This window comes from Sceloporus occidentalis, unplaced genomic scaffold, assembly GCF_023333645.1.
Source record: "Sceloporus occidentalis isolate IW3139 unplaced genomic scaffold, rSceOcc1.0.p SCAF_1, whole genome shotgun sequence".
In the NCBI taxonomy this organism is placed as follows: domain Eukaryota; kingdom Metazoa; phylum Chordata; class Lepidosauria; order Squamata; family Phrynosomatidae; genus Sceloporus; species Sceloporus occidentalis.
In genome coordinates this window covers 166,806,388-166,822,053 of record NW_028316981.1, presented here as the reverse complement: position 1 = coordinate 166,822,053, position 15,666 = coordinate 166,806,388, and positions in this window count along the sequence as shown.

Genomic DNA, 15,666 nt, shown 5'->3' with positions numbered 1-15,666 from the left:
CGCCTTTGCATCCCAAAAGACGCTTGAGGCAGGGGACAACACGAAAATCCTGATTTAAAAACAGAGTCTTGGCCGAAACATGGCATGGATGCCAGTCAATTTAAAAAAAGAGAGGCGGGGGAGGACTTGTCATTTCAGAAAGGCCACCCAATTTTATCCAGTTTCGCGGGAGTAAGCGCCACAAAAGCTGTGGGTTTCATCTCAGTAGGCATGGTTAGGAAGAGGCTGCAGGACTGGCAAAATATGTATGTATAGGTCGTCGTTGTTGTTGTTGTTGTGCGCCTTGAAGTCTGTTCCAATTTATAGCGACCCTAAGGCGGACCTATTGTGAGGTTTTCTTGGCAAGTTTCTTCAGAAGGGGGTTGCCATTGCCATCCTCTGAGGCTGAGAGAGTGTGACTTGCCCAGGGTCACCCAGTGGATTTCCATGGCTGGGCTGGGATTCAAACCCTGGTCTCCAGAGTCCAAGTCCAAGGCTGGAACCACTACCTCAAGTTGGCTCACACCTCTATACACACACACACACACACACACACACACACACATAAATACACAACTCTATACACACACACACACACACACATATATACACACAATGCAATATAAAAATAGGTTTATCACCTTTCCAGTCGATCGACTGGATTTAGGCCGGCCCCATCCTATGGTACTTTAGCAAGATTTATTCAGAGAGGAGGTCTGCTATTGAATCCCTCTGAGGCTGAGGTTATGCATACCTTCAGCTAGGATCTGGTGAGGCTTTCCTCTGAGTAGACATGCCTGGGAGGAGATTCAAACCCTGGTCTCCCAAGGTGCATCTACACAGTAAAAAATAATAACAATGCACTTTGACACCACTTGTAAAGCTGTAGCTCCAGCCCATGGAACCCTTGCAGTTTTGCAAGGTCTTTAGCCTTCGGTGCCAAAAAAGTATGAGTCTCACCAAAGTACAAACCCCATTGCCTTCAACGGAGCCTTGCGACACCAAGCTATGAAAAGCTGTCTATCAGTATTTTGAAATATACAAAAATCTGGCTAGGTACATTTTAATAACTAATTGATTTAAAAACAGAGAGACAATAGCAAAAGGGAACTGGCAGCAGAACAAAGGAGAGTAAAAAACAGGGCAGCATTTTTAAAGCTCCAGAGCTGTAATTAAAATACCTGGGAAAATAAGGGGAAATATCTGAGAAACTAAGGTAGGAAATCCTGGGAATTGTAGCTTATTGTGACACCAAGGCTGAGAGACAGAGAAGGCAAAATGTCTCACAAAACGACACTTCCCAGAATTCCCTAGCATGGAGTCAGTTAAAGTGGTCTCGAAACTGGAGTATTCCTTTGAGACTGCTTTAACTGCCCTGGATCAATGCTAGGCAATTCTGGGAACTGTAGTTTGATGAGGCATCTAGCCTTCTCTGTCAGAGAGTTCTGGGGCCCACAATAAACTACAGTTCCCAGGATTTGGTAATAACCTATAAAGCCCTAAATGGCTTGGGCCCAGGGTACTTGGAGGACCGCCTCTCCCCATATAATCCGCCCCGTCGACAGGGATGAAACTGTTGGAGGTCCCTACCACACGCTATGCGAGGACCTCACAGAGGGCATTTTCTATCGTGGCCCCTAAATCTTGGAATAGTCTCCCGGACGAGCTCCGCTCCACCACATCTTTAGTTCTTTTTAAAAAGAACTTGAAGACGTATTTCTTTTCCCAGGCCTTTCCGCCGTGAAAAATCATTTTACCCCTACCCCTTTTATTGACGACCCTGGAACTGTGTATTTCGACTCCCCCTTTCATCTGGCCCTTTTGCTGCTATGGTCTTTATGCTGTTTTTAATCTTGTTTTTAATTAATTTTACTAGAATGTTTTATATTACAATTGTACGCCGCTTTGATCATACAAGTTGGAAAGGCGGGTTACAAATAAATCTATTATTATTATTATTATTTCCTAGCACTGAGCCAGGGCAGTTAAAGCGGTCTCAAACTGGACTATTTCTGCAGTGTGGATTGGACCTTTAAAAAAATAATAATCCCCTGCCCCATAAAAAGTAGCTTGCAGAACTGTGCTGTACTGTTTGCCTGTGCTTTATCTGCTGTTTTTAATAGATATGTTTAAAGCTGGGGGTTTTTTTATGTGTTAGTATTTTAAAATCAATAAAAATTATTTTTTTAAAAGCTGGTTTTAATTTTATGGGTAGTTTAATAATATTTTTTAATTTTAACATCATACATACATACATACATATATATATATATATGATGTACCTAAAATGTACCCTGGAAGTTTCTTGCTTTGCAGACTCAAGAGGAAATGAAATAGAATCTTATAATAATAATAAGGAGGAGGAGGAGAATGAGAAGAAGAAGAAGGAGGAGAAGAAGGAGGAGGAGGAGGAGGAGAATAGTAGCCCTGTGAGGGCTAGGAACCTTTGGGAAAAGGTAGTTTCTGTACTCCTTCCTGGTCGGGTTTGTTGTTAAATAGGATCCGCTGTTCCCGACATTAGCAACCCTACTTGTTTTTGGTTGAAACTATATGTGCCTTTTGGGTTTCTTTCTTTCCGGGGAGAGAAAAGAGAAGAGCGCCAGTTACACAGTAGGAAAGTTGGAGTACTATCTTTAAACAACTTCTACTACTACTACTACTACTAATAATAATAATAATAATTTAGTACAAGACGCTCTGGTTGCAAAATAGCTCCAGGGGCGCGTCAGAGATCCGACCTACTTGAACAGAATGAAGCTTATGCCTCACTTTCTTGCGTAAAGGAATTAGTGGGGAGGAAGTTAGTGGGAAGTTTCACTTTGGCTGGATCGTGACCTCCTTGGAAACAGGCGTACATTTATTTATTTCTCTACCGATGCATCGCTTTTGTAGCAAAAACACTCTCCGAAAGAACCGACTCTAGTGTCTGTTTTTAAAAACACACACACACACACATTGTGTATTCCTGATTTTTTAAAAAATTAACGAGTGCATTTCAAGTCTGGCATTGCATCCTTAGGGAAATTGCTAGGCGGCAGGAAGGTACATTAGGCTCAACCTTGCTTCTGAATTTTAAAATTTTAATATTTTTTATTAAACATTTAATAGGCAAGTTTATCGAATAGGGAAGATGTGCAGGGAGTTGAAAATAACTCAGAAGCGTGATCCCGATTCACACAGGGCCAACCTAGTTGTGTTTACTCAGAAGCAAGCCCCATGGAGATCAATGCGACCTTCCCCCAACTCAAACCTCAGCCTTAGAGGAAAGCAATGGCAAACCTTCTCTTGACCAAGCCTTACCACGAAAACCCTGGAAGAGGGTCGCCATGAACCGAGGTCTACTTGAAAGCAGCAAAAAATGGACACAAGTTTTCTTATTTAAGAGCAAAAAATATTGATGCCTGGACCAAGTCCGCATTGAAAAGACAGCGCAGTCCTAAGTATAGAGTCAATGGATGGACTTTGGTCCCTTGTCAGACAGAATCAATCCGAATCTTGGCATGCCCATCGTCATGGATGGAAAGCCTTCAGGAGCCTCAGCCCTGGATTGTGTGTGTGCGCTTTGGAAGATCTGAGATGAGAGAGACTAGATTCTTAAGGATCCTCTTTCCATAACTGGAAGAAGAGTTTTCTTCTCTTGCTCTTTGCCAGATTGGAAGAAGTCGGGAGGCTAAGCGAGCATCGGACGCTTTGCTTAATTTCTCAAAAGTGAGCTGAGTGCTGGACTAAGGACTACTCTGGAGTCCGCGGTTCGAATCCCAGCTCGGCCATGAAGCCCACTGGAGTGAGCATGGGCAAGTCACACTCTCTCAGCCTCAGAGGATGGCCATAGCAAACCGCCTCTGAAGAAACCTTGCCAAGAAAACCCCATGATAGGGTGGCCTTCGGGTGTCCACAACGACTTGAAGGCTCACAACAGCAACAAGGACACGCAGAAACCTTTTCCTTAGTTGCCTCATCGATTCAGTTTTGATGTTGTTGGACTCCAGCTCCCAGCATTCCTCACCATGGGCTGGCTAAGAGACTGATGGGAGTTACAGTCGAATAACATATTGGGGGAGAGATATAAATTGCCAACCCAGAGATGAAGTATTGGGCTTATGGCTCGTGTCAACCCTTGAGAATTTAGGGACGGATGAAAAAAAGAGAGAATAGTGTTACTGAGTTTTTCCGAAATCGGTCAATGCACTCTCTGGAAACAAACAAGCCAACTTTTTTCCTTCAACGTTGTGTGGAGGACACCGCAGTGTGTTTTCGACTTTTATAGGTAACAACCCTCCCCGATACCACAATTTCGGTCCCTTTAAAAAAAAGAAGGGGTAACAAAGTGCTATTTCTTGCTCAGTTATGGCAATTTACTTACTTACTTATTTTTATTTATTTCACTTTTTTGCCACCTTTCTCCCAAAAAGGAAGGCGGCTCACAAGATAAAACCACTTTAAATCTTTTTTTAAACAATTTAAATAATCTAGTTCAAACAGTACACACCTAAGATCAAAAACATAACAAAAGTTTAAAAACTGTCTAAGAAAGCAAAAGAGGGGAAAGACTCGCCGATGTTAGAAGCATTTGCAGCTGTACGACCTAAAAACCTTGGTTCCCATTGAGAGGGAAAGGTGGGGTATAAATCCTTGAAATAAATATAAATCAATGAAATAAATATAAATCAATGAAATAAATATAGTTCCATGAAGTTGTATGTTTTTTAAACTTGTGTTTTGCACGTTTTATAGACTTTTAATTTGGACTCTTTTAGATTTGTAACCCGCCTTGAGTCCCTGTACTGGGAGGAAGGCAGGATATAAATAAACATAAACATAATAATAATAATAATAATAATAATAATAATTCTACCATTTAGAAATACAACTGAGGCATCAAAAGAAAAGGGGCAAGCAAAGTTCCCCAGGGGATGCAATCACTGCAAATCTAAAAGTTCCCTGTGCGACTTCTATTTTAAATTTTGCAAGCCGCCCTGGGTCCTTTGGTGGGGGAAAGGTGGGCTATAAACTAACTAAATAAATAAATAAATAAACAATTAATTCTGACCCTCCAGGGAAATTTTCCTCCAGTTCTCCAAATTTCTAACGATGTAGAGAGGGAGACAGTGGGGAGAAACAGCATCCAAGCAGGGAAAGCTTACATTTGCTGTGTTTGCATTCCCTTGGACATGTTGCCTGCCCCTTTTCTGCATTCAAAGACACGGCCCATGTTAGTCTGTAGAATCAGTACACAGAGAGATCTTGTACCACATTTGGCAGCATGAGCTTTCGTAGACTTCAGTCTACTTCCTCAGATGCTATTTCTAAATGCTGGAATCGTAGCTGTGTTAGCCTGGATCGTCATGCAAAGGGATCTGAGACTAGGGGTGCATCTAGTTTGTAAAAATAATGCAACATTGTACAAAATCCTGGGATTTGTAGTTTCACAAGGCCTTTAGCCTTCTCTGCCAGAGTGTGCTGGTGCCTCACAAAACTACAAATCCCAGGAGTTTGTAGGATGGAGCCAGGGCAGTTAAAATGCTGTCAAACAGCCTTATTTCTACAGTGCCGTGTTGGCTATATATAACAAATCCTATAACATCAAAAATCCACCAAAGAGTGATACTTTTATGGAGACAATCAAAATGCACAATATACATGTTGCAAGCCACTTCTTTCTCTGTCTCAAAGGTGCTACAAGATCCCTTTGTGTTTCTAAATGCTTGACTTAAGCTTTTTGTTACTGCAGTGTTAGAAAATGTGGGGACTGAAGGAAATTTTCACTGGGGGGCAGCAGAAATCTTTAGGGGTGGGGGTCAATGGCTTCATTTTGAACCCTCTCCTCTCTGGGACATTTGTACCAGGAATTTTACAGCCTTTGACACACTGGGTCCTGGCCACTTGCATCCTCAGAAGAAGCAGCTCTGGGAGTGTTCAGTGAGATTGACACTGTAGACTGGAAATTGTAACCTAGGTCTCCACTGAGGTCCAAAATGCAGTCAGTGCAATACATAAAAGATGGGGGAACTGTGTGAGTGGGAGGAACCAGCATCATCTCTTATTATTTCTTTACCAGAGTGACTGAATTTATGTCTAAGATGTTTAGACTGCAGATCTACCTCTTTGCACCTTGCAAAACTACAAATCCTGGGATTCTGTAGGATGAAGCCATAGCAAAATGGTGTCAAACTGCATTATTTCTACAGTGCAGATGCAGCCTAAGTCCAGCATTTAAAAGATGAAATTAGTTATTCTGTGGGAAATGTAAAGAACCTTAAGTAAAAGATGATGTTTCTTTAGGTGATTCTTGATTGTCAGCTTCTCTTTCTCTCTCTTGTCTCTTTCTCTCCTCTTTATTTCTTCATCTCAGTTTCCTTGCTTCCCAGCTGTCTAGTTTTAGCTTGCAAGGAGAGGGGCCTGTCCTTTCTGCTTAAGCTCTTCTGTAAAATAGGGATGAGAATCTTGCTGTCTTCCAGACCTTGTTGGACTGCAGTTCCCAGCTCTCCTCCCCATTGACTATGCTGGCTAGGGCTGCTGGGAGTTTCAGTTCAACAACATCCAGAGGGCTGTGTGTTTCCCATCCACCCTTCTACTATGAAGCCATATACTGTGATGGATATACATACATACATACATACATACATACATATTAGTTACCTTCCTCAGAGACAATGACATCTGTGACAACAACAATCAGAAATGGGAAATAAAGTAATATTCAATATAGTGTGAGACACTATAGTGTGTGACATCTCCACAATGCACATAAAATAATTAATAAAATACTTCTATCTATTTGTCATTCAAACAAGGGAAAAAATAGAAGCAATCACACCAGCAGAACATGGAAAAGTTACTTTTTGGTCAAAATCTCTTTCTGGATTTCTGTAGCTCTTTTCCCAAGCCTTGAATGAAACCATATACTCAAATGGAATAAAAATGAAAACAATAACTTCTTTTGCGAGGCCACTTCTTCAGTATCTCTTGTGACAAATTGTCAGGAGCAAGGTGAAGACATTTTTATTTCAGGAGGCATTTAGCGACAGCAGAGAGAGCTTTTAATGGGATGTTGTTTTTTTAATTTCATCCTGTTTTAAATGCCTTTTAATGCTGTTTTAACATGTGTTTTTAAATTAGTTCAATTGCATTTTAACTTTTATATTAAGAGTTTTTAAATGGATTGTGTTTTTAAGGAGTCGTGCTCCGCCTTGGGTCCCACACTGGGACAAAGGCAGCTAGAAATTAAAGAGACTCACAAACAGGGGGGCAAACTAATATTCTCCCAGGATGGCTTGAGGCTTTTATCTCTTTGACAATATGCCCAGTGTACTTTCATAAAACAAATAATAAAATACTAACATTCATTTGTCATGGCAATTTATATGACAAATGAATACGAGCATTTCACTGTTTGTTTTATGTTGGGAATAACAGTCCTCATTAGCAGCAAAGTTACCTTTTTAGACTACATCCTTGAAATAAATCCTTGAAATAAAATAAAATGCATCTCTCACAGTCTTTAGATTCTGGGAGTCGTAGCCCATAGGAGAAATTCTCCAAGCCCTGATAGGGCCCTAACTCTTTCTCTGAAGTTTCACTCTCACTTTTCTCCCCCCTCCCCTCCATCACTCCTGAAACTGTTGTATAAGCAAAGGGACAAACTGTAAGGAAATTAAATGCCAGCCAGCCAAGTTTGCCTGATTGCAACAGCATTGCCAGGGCAGTTCAAAGAGATCTCCCAAATTGAGATGGCTTTTTCTCTTGTATGTTTTTCCTTGCTTTAAAGCAGAGTCTCGTTGGTACAGGCTGAACCAGCTGAAGGCTGTTCTTATCCCAACATGCCTAATTGGTACCTTGAGTCCAAGGTGTCATTAACGCACTTGGATTATAGTTGCTGGTACAGTAGCTGGACTGAAGGAAAGCTGATTCATGTTTCTGAAATCCAGTGGGGCGTTCTAGGGGGTGGGGAACCTTGTGGTTGGCGGTGGTCTCTGTGGGAGTCCTCATTGCGCCTGGGCCTCAATGTTCTACTTGCAAAGCTCCTTGTTGGACTTCTCCATCACTCGGTTGTTCCATGGTCTCTTCCATGTGCGCCTTCCTACCTTCCCACTCCAGCGTACATTGGCGGCACCCATGAGCTCGTTGCATGAACAAGGGCCAACCTATATTTGAACAAGGTTGGTTTTATTAGCATCAAACACACACAAGTCTTGTAAGTACATGTGTCCTACTGACGTGGGAGAACCTTTGATGATAGTTTATTGGGGGAGAGAGGCCTCCAGTCTGTAATTGTCCCCTTTAAAACACACACACACACTTTCTGTACATCTAGGCTAATCCTAGCATGGGTGTAACCGGGCCTTAGAGAGGAATGGGGAGATCTACAGCCAGTGGTAAGGCAAAAAAAGGTCTACAGGACTTCCATCCAACTCACGTTCTTTCTATAGGGTAAAGTAGAAGTCCCAGCTTCAAACATACTCAGGTGAAAGAATGTCTTGCGGATCTAATTTGAACATGTCAAAGATGGTGGCCTGACCTGAGGATGCAAAAAGAGCATTGCCCTTGACCACAAGCTGTCACAAGACACATGCACTACTAACTTTGAGTCATGTTAATCTATCTGCCATCCCATCTCATCTAAATAGTATCTTTCTGCTCCTCCGTTCATTCCATCTTTCTACACTTTGGGAGAGGGAGGGAAAGAGGAGATAGATGGTACTAGTATGAGCACCTTCTTATGTCTAGACATGACCCTTGCCCTTATGGATATCTGCCTGCCAGTGCAAAGTCAGTGTCCTTCAGTGTCTTGCATCCCCACACCAAGCAAAACTCTCTTCCAATATTCATCCTCTGGTACATCTTATTTCATATTTACAGGCCTATTAAAATACACAAAGAAGTTGTTAAGATATGCAACTGTACAATAAGATGAAAACACAGAATTAAAAGAGCAAGTGTCTCTTCTACACATCTATTTCTATAGAAGTGCTCTGCCAATCTTTGCATTAGAACACCCAAGCTGAGTCCTGCTAATTTGGGTGGTAGGATTGCCAGTTTTCTGTTGGCCTCTGTTTCATGTCCCTAAATAACTTACGTGAATGACAAACATATGCTGTGGAAATCTTCAACAGTAGATTGGCCAAGGTCTCCCTCATGCACCCTATTTTTTCTGATCAGTTGACCAACTTAACAGGGAAGTCTTTAGAGAAAAGGAGAGGATTGAAAACTGGGGTGAGGTGAAGAATTAAACTGAGCATTCACTGTCATTAATATAGTTCAGTTACTGTTTTATGATATGTGTTTTAAGCGTTCTGTTTTTAATATTTTAAATACATGTATTGTAAGTGTCAAGGAAAATGAAAGGCAAAAGAGTTGAAAGCAAAGAAAGCAAGAAAAATACAATCAATCTTCTGCATTATTTTTTGTTTTTAAAAGAAGCAGCTGTAGTTAACAAGTTCTTTCTCCTTGGATTTTTGTCCTCGTTTACAAAGTTATATTCTCTCCAGTTCCATTAAGTCTATTTCTTTAAAAGCATCTCATTCAGGACAGGAAATAACTCAAATATAGATAATTTGTTGATCTATATTGTATCAAGTATCAATAATATGACATTTATTGTCTTAGCCATGGGCCATAACCATAAATCATATAAATCTATAGCTATAAAAGGTGCATAGGCCTTGCAGTGGCACGCCAGAGGAAATGTAACAGCCCCAAACTTGCATTTAACAAACTTTCCCTTGTATTTTGTTGCAGGAACTGGAATATCTGAAAATACCACCTGCCCTTTGAAGCCTTTGGCTTATTTATATAAGCCTGATCCTGTACATCAGTGACAGATCAAATGCCGCTTTCCAGAATGTTGAACTGCAAGTCCCAGCACCCCTCAGCATTGGGTATGTTTGCTAGAGATAATGGGAGTTGCAGTTCAACATTCTGAGGGGTGCATTCTGCTCATCCCTGCTGAGCACTCTTAATGAGAATCAACTCCTATTGAGCCCAACAAAATTTAGCTACAGATCAGTAGGTATTTCATAGATGGGCAATTCCACCTCTCCAGGTGTCACTAAAGTGTAAATCCCATAATCCATAAATTTGGTAAAATCTGGTGAGAGCTGTGGTCTAACGTAATCTAGGGTTACATTTCCCACCCTGCTATGCACATATCCCTAAGAATAAGAGCCATTCGGTGTGCTGGAACTTACTTCTTGGGTCCAAAACACACTGCAGAAAGAATCCAGTCTGAGACTGCTTTAACTGCTGTGGCTCAGTGCTAGGGAAGGCTGGGAATTGTAGTTTGTGGTGGTACCAGAGCTCTTTGACAAAGAAGTCACAAAATTACAGTTCCCAGAATTCCCTAACACTGAGCTTGGGCAGTTAAAGCGGTCTCAAACTGGATTAATTCTGCAGTGTGCTTTGGACCTCCGTAGACATGGATCCTTTGCCCTTGGATATAGGACCCCTGCCTCAGCTTTCATCTCCATCTAAACATATGTGTGGATCATGCCCTTGTTATAATGCAGCTCCCAGCATTCCTTACTCAGTTGCTGAGACCTGCAGTCCAATGACATTTGAAGGGTCTTATGATTCCCATTCCTGAACTAAAATGAAGCCGAAGTAAACACATGCATTTGCATCCATGCCTTGTTACTTTTACCTCTTCTGGAGTCAAGGGAGAAACCCACCTATTATTTCCCCTTATATAATAAGTATAGATTGTAAACGCCTTTAAAGCAGGGACCTGTTTCTGTTTCTCCTGTTGTTGCATTTTACAATTCACTTTGGATAGTATGGAGACAAAACTTTTTCCAAGCAGGCTTCTGTAGGGTGCAGTAAAAAAGCCAATGACAGTGGCTCAGATCCTCCACCTTCCTGTATTTCATCAAATCCAAATGGATGACTATTAATCTTATGGTTTGCTGTGTTGTGGAGTTGTAAGTATTGTAAGCCAAATGAAATTGGGTTTTATTGTGGTTTTAGTTCTGCACACCATTAGTTTTTGTAGTGATAAACAACTTTGCAAGCACACCAACGGCAGAATTTCCATGGGCTTTTTAAATCCAGAATGGTTCCTTAGATACCTGGAGCAAGGGACCATCCATAAAGTTTGTTATGCTCATGGAGAAAAAGGAACATCAAGGGTGGGTGGGTGGGGGTATTGGTTAAAATGGGGCAAAGCATTACCAATATATATGACAGTTTTCTTTTTGAGGCTTTTCCAAAGCTTTAAAAAGTGAGATACTTTATGAATGGTTTCTAGCTTGGCTGTGGAAACCAAAAGAAAGAGCGCTTCCTAAATTTTATTCTTTGGAAAGGAGAACTTTTTGTCCCTGTGGGCAAATGAAATGGGGCTGGGGAAAAAGCACCATGATTTTTAACCAACGTAACTTTTTAAAGGAGGATAGCTCTGTCAGCAGGTGCTCAACAAATAGAAACAGGCTTTGGGAAAGTAACTATTTTGGATTACAATTTCAACAATCAATAGCAAGTGTGCCACTGACCAAAGTGCCTGGAGAGATTCTGGGACTAATTGTTCTAAACATAATGTTTCCATATCTATGTGGAACTCCATGTCCAGAACCAGTACCTGTGATTACCATTTGCTATGGGACAAATAAAGGAGGAAGACTGTAGCTTGGAGGCTTCCTGAAAATATGAACAGCTTGTTGACAGAGCAAACAGCACTCTGTTATGAGTGTATGATCTGGGAGAGACAGAGGTTGCTGCCACATTGCAGAATTAATGCAATTTGACACAGTTTCACTGCAATGCCTCCATCCTACAGAAACCTGGGCTTTGTTGTATTTGTCTTTTTAGTAGTCCACCATATTTACAGAACTCCTTTTGTGCCTTTTGTGTTGTTTTTTCATGTCAGCTGTCTTCATTTTTTAGTTTTCACAACTGTACAAGGAAATGAGAATCCTAACTTAATTATTCAATGATATATCTTGACACTTCAGAATCTTGTCTAATTCCTTTATAGTTGCCCTTCCAAGTTCTAGTCGTCTTTACTTGACTGCAGTCTCCATTCAGACTGGTCCAAGGATGGAAAACCTTGAACTATTTCTAAGTCTTCATTTTCTACTTTAAAGATCTATAAATAATTAGTGATCATTATTTTTGTTTTCTTAATGTTCAACTGTAAACCTGCCTTTGCATTGTTTTTCTTATTTTTCTTCAGTATTTTTTCCAAATCTTTGCTGTTTTCTGCTAGTAGTATGGTATCATCTATTTATGTTAAATTGTTGTGTTCTTTCTCCCAATTTTTGTGCCTCCTTCCTCCTAGCATTATCCTGCTTTATGCATGCTTTTTTCAGCATATGAGCTAACCGGATAGGGTGATAAAATGTAGCCTTGCCTGACTTTCTTGCCAATTGGAAACCATTCCTTTTCTCCATATTCTGTTCTAACATCACCCCCTGAACCCAGGGCAATCAAATGTTATAGCACACCGATTTTTTTAAGAGTGATCCATAATTTTTTATGATTTACACAATCAAAGGCTTTGCTAGAATTTAAAGCACAGGCTGCTTTTCTTTTGAAATTCTTTGGTGTATTCTGGTATCCAATGTATGTTTGCAATATGACCTTTAGTTCCCCTTCCTTTCCTGAAACCAGCTTGGATATCTGGCATTTCTCACACCGTATATGGCAAATGTTGTAGATTTTTCAGCATCACTTTGCTTACATGGGAGATTAATGCAATGGTCTTGTTATTACTGCAATAAACTTGGATTAAAGTTATACTGATGGGTTTTCCCTGAAGTCTTATCAATATGATTTGGTCAGATTTTGTGTTATATGCTTTCACTGCTTTTCCTGCATCTCTCTTCCACTGCTTCTCTCCTCACTATAAATGCTACCCCATTTCTATATAAATGCTATATACTTCTGTGCAAATATAAAATGCAACCTAATTTAGTTTCAATATCCGGTTACTGTTTTGGATATTACAGATTTGTGTAGTGAAGAAGCGGGAAGATGGCAGCAAATGTTTAGCTGAATAACTTCACCTGACAAAAGTATTCTTTTTCTTTAGATCTTTATATATATGTTTATCATTCTTAAACTCTTCCTTCTTTGTAAGCGTGGGAGTATTTGTACAGTCTTTTCAAGAAAAAGGCTTTTGTCTTTTGAAGTCCTGAAATGTGGTATCCCTGATATAAGATTTGTTCCTCATAGGAATCTTAGCATCTTTGCAATCACTCAAAGTCAGATTATATAAACATCATGAGAACTATCTATGCTTTTAGATGGCTGTATTTTAGTTAGGGATTTAGTTAGGGATTTAGTAAGGAATGATGGATGGAAAGTTTGTATATGCTATGTATTGCTTAGGTATTTTATTTATTTGCTTATGTAAATTGTTTATGTATTTTATGTATTTGTTTATAATTTTATAAACCACCTTGATCCTTTGGAAAGGTGGTATATAAATAAAATTATTATTGTTGTTGTTATTGTTGTTGTTGTTGTTGTTGTTATTTTATCCTTAGTAAGTCCTTTGAGACTTGCTTTCAGATAAGTAAGCATGAATTTGCACTGGTTTGCAATGCTCTCACCTTCATGACTTGCAGTATTCATCATAAATTTGCAGTATAATAATAAAATTTATTTATATCCTGCCTGTCTACAAAATGCAATCGGGGCAGTTTACAAGATTAAAATATACAGGCCCAACCCTCAACCCCAAGTATTAATCTTATCCATCCGATTTCTTATTTTCTTCGTACATGTTCATTTACATATTAACATGGAGTCCTTCTGTCTGAAGCAACAGAAAACAAGTCTGCCTATCTTCTCTGTATCACAGCTTTTCCAATACCAGAAGATGACTGCATGTCTCTCACTTTAATCTCCCTTTTGCTAGGCTAAGCTCTTCTCCAGCTCTTTTACTCACTGGCTTGCAATGCTCTCACCATCATGACTGCCTTTCTCTAGATCTAAAGAACTATGTATCTCAGTTGATCAATATTCTTCTTAAAATGCGGTGCCCAGAAATTAACATACTACTCCAAATGCAGCTAGCGGGGCTATTACAACCTGTGACCTGGGCAGTGTTCTTCTTTTAATGTAGTCGAAGATTACATTAGCTTTCTAAAGCAGCTGCCTCACACTGCTGCTTCTTGTGATCCAACAAAACATAGAGATCCTTTTCAGAAGTACTGCTGCCAAGCTAGGTTTCCTCCACCCTATATGTGCACTTTTGATATTATACTTAAATGCAAGACTTTCCATTCACCTCTGTTAAATTTCATCTTTGAATTTCACTTCTGCTGGATTTCAGTCCAGTGTTCTAAGTGCCCTGTCCAGGTCCTCTTGCATCTTGGCATCTGTGTTTTTTGGGATTGGCTGGTGTTAGGTCAGAAGAACAGTTTGAGGTCTCACATGTTGCCCTAGGGCTACACTTTGCTCGCCCTGAAAATATCCAATGTATCCTTGTATATTGAGTGCCATTGAATCAATGGGGTTTCCATAAGTGGTGATTCACCATTCAGCAGCGTAAGCAGTGGCTCTAGTGTAGCTGGGACTAACCAACAGGATTCAGGCCTTCATTACTGCACACTACAGCTGCCTTTATACTTGTTTCAAATTGAAATAAGAAAAAACCTCCTCTTTCATGTTATTTGGTAATATAAATGTTTGGATGGACACTCAAGAGTCAAGCAGTTCCATGGAGTTTGTGTAACTTAGCACATGTGTTCACATTAGAAAGTGCCTTGCACCTGTTTTATTTTATGAGTTATTGGATCATGCCATAACTGTTACATTAAAACAATAAATACTCTGTGTAAATGAACTTTATATGTATCCTGGGCCAAAGTCTTGTTGACCCTGTGTGTCATCAAATACAGTGGTAGGAAGAGATTGTAAAAAGGAAACAAACCGGAAAGAGATCAGAACATAAGTGATTTCTACAGTTTAAAATGGGATTAATCAGACACGGCACAGGCAAATGAACTCCAAAAACATACTTAGGTCAAAAGTAGCAGCTAATCTGCAGGGAGGTAGCATTTTAAGGAAATATGCAATTTCAAAACTAGAAATAGGAAATATGTGGATAGGCAAATAATATACAGTTGGATGTGTTTGGGGTTCAAAGGATCATAGATTTCCATTTTAAAATAGAGGGCTGCATCCATACTGGAGAAATAACCTGGTTTGGCACTGCACTGACTGCCTTGACTCAAAGCTATGGAATTCTGGGAGCTGGAGTTTGTTGTGGGGCCCAGAGCGGACCTCCTCTCTACTCTAGGCCAACAACAAACTCCAACTCCCAGAATTCCATAGCCTTGAGCCAGGGCAGTTAAAGCCATGTCAAACTCGGTTATTTCTCCAGAGTGGATGCAGCCCAAGTTTGTTTATGTGGCTGCAAGAAAATACTTACCTCATAATTTTCTTATTATATTAATGGTTGATTTTATTAAAAAATATATATACACTTTAAAATGGAAAATTGGCCAAAACAAATTCCCTAAATGATGCCTAATCAGCTTTTTATATGGAATAAGTAAACACTGATAGAAGAAGCAGTATTAGTAACGGTTATGTTCTCTTGAAAGAATAACATTTTATGCATAGAATCACAGAATCATAGAACTGGAAGGGACCACAAGGGCTATTCCAAGTCCAGTCCCCTGCTATGCCCAGCTAAAGCACTTCTGAAAGATGCCCATCCAATCTCTGCTTATAGGTGTCCAAAGT